Raw genomic sequence first — 8,027 nt, forward strand, 5'->3', positions numbered from 1 at the left:
TCTAAATATTTAAACCTCTGTTTTATATTTAACTTCTCAAAGTGCCTGACTCCTGCTGCATGTGGGGCTGAGAAAAAAAAGGCCCTTACTGTAAGAAGGAAAACACAGTAACAACCCATTTGAAGACCAAAGAAGACCTGAAGACCATATACAATTCATTTGGATGTAGTGTGTATAAGATGTTAATGAGCCTCTGAAAAGCCATTTAATTATTCAGATCATTAGATAGCTTCCGCCTGTCCTGTATTGACCGGTTAGAGAACTCTCTACATTACCATTGGTCAACGCATCTGCTTGTCACATCAACATGATATATAGGGAATTTTCAATTCCTACCTATAAGTAAGGTTACTTAGACATATAAATGGATACAATTTACAAAATGGCTTGGGGGTGGGGTTCATCCCACTGAAGGAATATTTACTTTAGGAGATTGGGGGGGACCTAAAGTAACAGTTGATTAATAATTCAGGGCTCTCTTCACCCAAAATTCCCAGCTCTGTGGTTGCTGGCCATGAAGAGTCAAAGTCTCCACACCCGAGGGGTCTAATTCTGAGTTAAGCTCCATGACACTGAATCAATCTCAATTGGTCAAGCTATGTACTAAGACTTTTAGTCTTCAATTGAGCAGAGAGTGTCCTGTCATCTTCCGTAATCATCTTCAATAATATCATTATTATTGAAAGAGCAAGGGATAAAATCTAGAAAGACAACAAACAAATGCAATCAATTTGTCTGTCTTTAGTTTCAAAGCCATTCAAGTATATTCAGGCTTTACAACCAACTTGACTGTGTGTTGCTCAAGTGACCAAATAGCCTCTAAATTAGTAGCAATCAACATAACTGGTGGATTGATGGGTGTCCCCTCCAGTAGCAACTTGTTCCCTGCAAAACTGGAATGACCTGTTTTAATTGTGTCTAGACTTGAAACTCCACCTATGTGACAGGAAGGAAGTCAAGGCCTGCTTAGCACTAAAGGGGGAGAAAAAAGTGAGGACAAAAATTGCACACGCACATTCTTGTGGCCCATTCTGATACTTATGCAAGCCAGTGGAATATTCCCACTGACATCAAATAGGACCCTAAAAGTATCGTTTTTCAGTTAATACCAATAAAGTTAACAAAAGAGAGCTCTTAACTGCTACACTGACCATATTCTTGACTCACAATCTGAATTTGACTTTGCAATGTTAGCTGGAAACGAATCAGACTGAAAAAATAGTGTCCTTTGACAAATTAAAGATGACAATGACTAATTAGAATAAATATCATTAGTACTATTAAGATTCAGGACTTGTCTACACAAGAAAATTGACCAGAACCGCTGTTTCACAATAGCCTCTCTGCATAGAGATTGTTATGCCAGAATAAAAATGATTTTTTCTTCCAGATTAGCTTAATCCAAAATCTACTCTTATTCTGCAATCAGGCTCCATACACAAATTTATTCTGGACTAGTGACAGGGCTTAAAATTCACACCCTATTTTACTCCGGAATAACTTGCTCTATGCAGCCAAGCCCTTAAAGATTATAATTATATGTTGATACAACAAAAAATAAAAATGGCAAGAGAGATGCTAATAAGGAAAATTGAAGGTTTCCATTCATTAAACAAGTGAAAATGTAAAATATATTTTACCATATTTTTATGGAAGATGCACTTCCTACAATTCTATATTTTGAGAAGGTGAAAAAAGGTTAAAAATAACTTAAATAGTAAGGGCATTATATAGACTGCCTGTGGATTTTGGAGACTCTCTCATTTATGTGCAATGACATACACTGATTAAAAACTATTTAAGTATTTGGGATTCTAGATGTGAGATACAAAAGCATTACATTTCTTGAGACATAGGCATATCTTGACTACATAGTTAGAATTAATTAACCACATCAGTAATTCAGCTAGAATTCCTTTATTGAATCCAAAAGTCCAAGAACTGTTCTACAGTTATTTTGCACTTTCAAAAATATGGTAACAAATACTAACTGTATATTACATGGCAAATACAGCATTAATGACTGCAAGTAAAGGGACAAGTATTTAATCAAAATACTTACAGCTGAGCTAGTGTAGAACATCCTAGTTGTCCCATGCAGATGATTAGCTTACGTTAACAAGAAACCAAACCCTCTCTCTGGCTGTGTATTACCCCCTTAGGTTACTCATTCCATCTTCTTCTGAGTTCCAGAAATGAATTAGATCTAGACCCCAACATCCATACATGTGTTCCCAAAACACAAAACTTTCTTCTGCGATCCTTGCTTTCCTTTAGTACCTTTTTAGGTATAGTAGAGCCAGGTGACTGTGACATACCAATCTTTTTGCTATTGTCTATCATCTTTAGAAGCGTCTTCCTTTGTCTAAGGCAGTGGTTTTCAAACAGAGGTACATGTACACACATGTAGCCAAGGAGTACATGCCTCAATTTTAATAACGGTGGTGGAACTTCTGATTAGTCAAGAGGTGGTAAGTAATGTGGTGGCTGCATGTTGACATGGATGTTGATAGTTCTTAGGTTCTCAACCTCTTTACACTCAAAGCAGCTGTTGACAAATGCCAGCATTTTGCTTTCATTCATTTCTTGATTACAGAAAACAAAAGAGAGAAATTTTTCTGTTGCAAGAATTCAAAAAGACCACAACAGATTAGAATGCAGTGCCTTTGACACTATGGAATCTTTCTTAAAATCTCTGGGTTTAATCTTGTGAATCGCATTTAGATGTTTGCACACCTAACGGCTACTATTGCACAGCACCCCATGGCACCCATAAAAGGATCCCACAGAACCCCAGGCTGCCTGGGCAACTTGGCTGAGAATCGCTGTCCAAGTATAACTTAAAATGGAAAGACTCAAGCATTCTTTACTCCTCTATTTTTTTTTTGCAAAAGGGATTAAAATAATTGTCATTTTCTGGAAGATAAAAATATAATGGTTGACAACATGGCTTTTGAGTGGGCTTTCCTTTAAACATACTGCATTGTGTAATATGCACATTGTGTGTGTGTGTTGTTTGATGCAACATTTATTTTCACATGCATAATGATGGTAAAAATGGTAACATGTTATTTTAACGGTTTAAGTCATGCCAAGTAGCTCTCATTGTCAACTGCAGTAAATTTAATTTTTTGCAATTTGTAAAGAAAAAGTTGATAACCACTGAATTAGGACAAATACCTCTTAACTGTAACAGAAAAGACGTTTCTTTTTCACAGCCCGGCTAAGAACTGTTAAATTATACTTTGCTAGATTGCAACCTTGTTTCTGGACTTGGAAAAGCAAAGTGAGGCTTCAGGGTTAGCAAAAGGATGAAAGTTATCACAACAAAATTAAACCCACCAAATCTGCCTTTCTCAAAAGGCAATAGCTTATAAAACCCTGGTGTTTTGCTTTTTACATAAACTTATCTTACTGTTGTAAGAAGAGAAAAAGCAGTTAATGCATGCAAGCCAGTATCTCCAAAAATGTCACAAAATACAATACATAACTCAGAGTAATCGTATCTTCATGCTTTACATCCACAGCTTTATTAACTCCATTAATTCTTTTGATTCCTGTAAGTTCAAGCAAAGCAATTTGCTTGATTTTTGTTTTTAGTCAATACACATTGACACTTTTGTTTTTTGCCCTTTCAGTTCCCTGCACTTTCTTCCTGACTGCCTTTGTTCTAAAACACCTTTAGATTTTACCTCTACCAATGTGCTGGGGAAAAACACTACTGCACTTTAAACATCATTTCACTCTCTCTTGCCATTTCTCTTTTCTGTAAATTACAAAAGTTGCAAGTCAACTGCCTCAATTCAAAACTTGCTTTCTGTTACATTTAACCTTTCCTTTAACTCACAGATGGCTTACTGAAGACAACTTTGCAATGCTTCAACTTACTCACTTCAGCCTTAACTTGAACTTCAGTTTCTTGTTTTCCCAGGCACTAATTTCTAATGCCGCACAAGATGCAAGAAATGTCAACTCCACTATCCTCTCATGGAGGGAGGTGTAACTTCAAGCTGATCTTTCCCTGCATAGCTTTACGTTATTTCTCATACTTCTTACAGTCATCTCCTGGGGCAGTAGTACACTCCACGCACCAAACACAGGCCCTGAAGGATGGCTGCTTTTACTTCTGCCTTTTCCTACTTGGGGTTATTTAGAAAGGCAACTGTTAGTTACCCCCAGTTTTCCATGGATTGTTCCCATTCAAATTTCTCAGGCATTACATGGCCTTTTCCCATCACATGCCAACATTTTCCCAGTACCATCCAGCATTTCTCTGCTGCGCAGTACCACTTCTGTTGTCCTGTAAGTTGTTGTGTTTACTGGAGAGGAACTATTTGCTGCCTATGAAAGACATCTGATGATGATCCTTCAAGCCTCCATAGGCTTTCAGTATTACTGACTGCTATCCTTCTGACTACACCAAACTGCTGGAATCTAATTGACCATGTCAGTAATTGAGCCAAAATCCCTTTATCAAATCCAAACACAAGAACTGTGATACAGTTACTTTAAACAAATGTTCTAACTAACTGTATATTAGATAGCAGTGTTGCGGCAGTTATTAATGACTTCACTCACACGGTAATTACAGCTACAAGCACTTGATCTGAATACAGGCAGTTCTCGACTTCCAACATTTCGAGTTATAACATTTCATGCTTACAACATTTAGAAATTGACACCCTGTTTCGACTTTCTGACATCAGTTTCGACTCTCTGACGCTTGATCCAATGCGACTCCACATCAGTGAACAAGTTTGCTGCGTCGCTCATCTCCCTGGAGAACATCTGTCCAAACTTCCTTGGACACTTTCTTTAAGAAAGCAGACAAGACTCCAGAAAAACCTGCAGCCAAGACTCCAGTGAAGACGCCAGCCAAGAACCCTTCAAAAAGTCCAACCAAGAGCCCTTCAAAAAGGCCAAAGTCACCTCAAAGAAGTCCTTCCAAATCAATATGATTGCTATTTACAATACAAATGCATTAATGTAGCTATATTACTCATCTATAATTGATCACGTATAAAATTCTGGGGTCTTCTTGGTGAAAACAGAATATGGGGCCTTGGTTCAGGAACCAATCCCCCATTTATAACATTGTTTCTTATGAGAAAATAAGTTCCAAGTTACAATGTTTCAACTTAAGATGTGGTTTTCAGGAACCAATTGTGTCCTAAGTCCGAGGACTGCCTGTACTTACAACCAGGCTAGAGAAGGACATGCTTGCTGTCCCAGGCAGCAGACTAACTCACACTTCCAAGGACCCCTGTTTTATCCCCTTAGATTTCTCATTACATCTTCTGAGTTCCAGAAAGTGATCAGATCTAGCCCCTGACTTTTATATAAGCCTCTCTGACTGTTTCCAAAACACAAAACCTTCTTCTACCATCCTTGTTTTCCTTCAGCCCATTCTCAGGTATACTGGAACCAGGTGACTGGTATACCAGTCTCCTTGCTGTGACTGTCCCGCCTTTCCTAGCTCCTTTCCTTTGTCTAAGGCAGGGTTGACCAACATGTGCATGCAACAAATGACACGGGTCACCTGTGGGTGTGGGAGGGGGCAGGCACCACAGCAGCACATAGGTCAGGAAGCAGAGAGCAGAGCAGCAGATGACACAATGAGACAGAGGAAGGGGATCAGAGTGGCACCTGGGGCTGGTGAGGGCTAATTTGTGACATGTTCAGCAAAGAAGCTGGCTTTCAACCTGTGTGGCTTAGTACCTTCCACCATGACACTGGGCTCTGTTTTCCTGCTTAAATCATGGATTCCTGAAAGTCTGATCCAATGTTGGACAACAGAATATATTCAAACACATCACTACCTAGTCCATTATACCTTCCTTAAGATACCACAACACGATGCCTGCATCGTACGTATCTTACCTCCACAGGCAGCTCACAGGTACAACAGTGAGCCTGGAACTTCGCCCCATAAGCTGCTTTGAAGGACTGCACACTTTCTTTATACTGAACCAAAGCAGTTGCAAAACAGCATCAAGAGTATTGGACTCAACTTAGTGAATCTGCTGCTTTAAAACCAGAGATTTCAACCAGGCTGCGGCGCTGGCAGCAGAAATAAATATTATTGGGGGGGGCTGAATAAATATTATTGGGGGGGCTGACCCTCGCCCCTGCAGGTTTATTGCAGGGCCGGTGTGCACTGGTGCTGTATGCAGTGCTGGAGGAGCAGTGCCGGGTGCTGTGGGATGGCAGTGCTGTGGTGCTGGTGCTGTCGCTGGCTGCTGCAAAATTAGGTGGGGGGGGGGTAGCTAAGCCCCAGCCTTCTGCCACCTATAAACTGTGGGCAGGGCCAGATTAATGCATAAGCAATCTAGGCACATCCCTAGGGCCCTGTCCGCCTCCCTTCCCTTCACTTCCCCTCCCCTTCGCCAGCCTTGCCACTGCAGCAGCTGCTTCCTAGTGGCGGCTCTGAGTCCTACCCCCTGCAGGCAGCAGCACCAGGGTGGGGAGAGGGGTCTTGACCAGCCCCAGGGTCCATGAGTTTGTTTGCCTCAGGCTCACAAAAGCATTCATCCAGCCCTGGCTGTGGGGACACTGCCAGAGCCTTTGAAGGCTCAACATAACTGCTGCTATTTATTAGGTCAGACCTTAGGTCCCTCCAGTCCCGCATCCCGTCCCAGTGGCTCAAGGGCCAGCCGATGCTGTCTAGCATGCTCTGCTCAGCGGCCCCCTTGGAGTAGTTTCATAGTTTCATAGATTAAGGGTCGGAAGGGACCTAGTAGATCTTCTAGCCCGACGCCCCGCCAGGGCGCGAGAACAACAAAAACCCCAAAAACAAGAAACGGGACTCAAATGAGTCCAGCCAGGTAGGCATCCAGCCTCTTCTTAAAGACCCCCAGGGTAGGGGCCAGCACCACTTCCCTTGGAGTACTTCCCCATTGCTCTCCCGGAGCAAGACCCGCCATCCCATCACGCGTCCAACAGGCCCGTGCGGAGCCGAGGTGCGCATCATAGAGGACAGTCTAGTTTTCTGCTACGCTGTCCTCTATCAGTCCGAAACCTGACGCCTTAACGTCCGCTCTTTTTCTCTTCAAAAAGACCCGATGCCTTTATGTCCTCTCTTTTTCTCACCTGATGTTTTTCTTCGAGAAAAAAAACAGAGGACATAAAGGTGTCCAGTTTTATATCAATAGAGGACAACCGGACTGTCCTCTACGATGGCCAGAGAACGGCACCAAAAGGCGGCGGCAGGGGGCAGAGGAGAGCCGCGCATGGGGCAGACCCACGTCCCCTTCCCCTCATGCCGCCAGGGGCTGGTTCTTGACGTCACCCCGCCCCACGCCGTGCGGGATTATGTCACGATTATAACCGTCACTGTTAACAGGCCCCATCCAACAAAAAGAATCCACAAAAAACAAGATTTTCCTAATTTCTGCCTCAATTTATGAACCCTCAACATTTTAATACATGAGGAACACATCCATAGATGAATAAAACCATGTGGAGCCACAGACAACATTTGACAACAGAAAAAATCCAGGGTTTTTTTTTTCCTTTTTATTCTGATTTAGCCGCCCCTCGTGTGGAGAGGCCCTGAACTGTAGTTTCAAGCCTAAACGTGGGAGGGCACTGAGGGAGTGTGACAGTGAGCAAAGAGCAGGATGTGTTACACGTGAGGGTGCATGGGGGAGTGGTGCGGGGTGGTGTTACACACGGGGTGCATGGGGAGTGGTGCAGGGGGGTGTTATACACGGGATGCACGGGGAGCAGTGTGGGGGTTGTTACACACGGGGGTGCACGGGGAGCCGTGCAGGGGGTCTTGTACATGGGAGTGCACGGGGAGCGGCGCGGAGGGGGTGTTGCACACGGGGGAGCACGGGGGGTGTTGCACACGGAGGTGCACGGGGAACAGTGTGGGGGAGTGCTGCACACCGGGGTGCACGGGGAGGGGACAGCCCCTCCCACACTTCCCGCGGGCGCCCCCGGCCCTGTCCGGCAGCGGGGAGAAGGGGAAGTCACGTGACAACCGCGCTCCCCCCACCCCCCTCCGCGGGAACCCCCGGCACGTC

At 43.4% G+C, this 8,027-nt stretch overlaps 1 protein-coding gene across 2 annotated transcripts in view; it reads right to left on the reverse strand.

Moving 5' to 3' along the window:
* The window catches only part of FGGY (FGGY carbohydrate kinase domain containing), a 520,775-nt gene that overhangs the window by 512,485 nt on the left and 263 nt on the right, over nucleotides 1-8,027 (reverse strand). The gene's annotated exons all lie outside the window — the stretch shown is intronic.

The sequence above is a fragment of the Gavialis gangeticus genome, unplaced genomic scaffold, assembly GCF_001723915.1.
Source record: "Gavialis gangeticus isolate Ggan-Ray unplaced genomic scaffold, GavGan_comp1, whole genome shotgun sequence".
In the NCBI taxonomy this organism is placed as follows: Eukaryota; Metazoa; Chordata; order Crocodylia; family Gavialidae; genus Gavialis; species Gavialis gangeticus.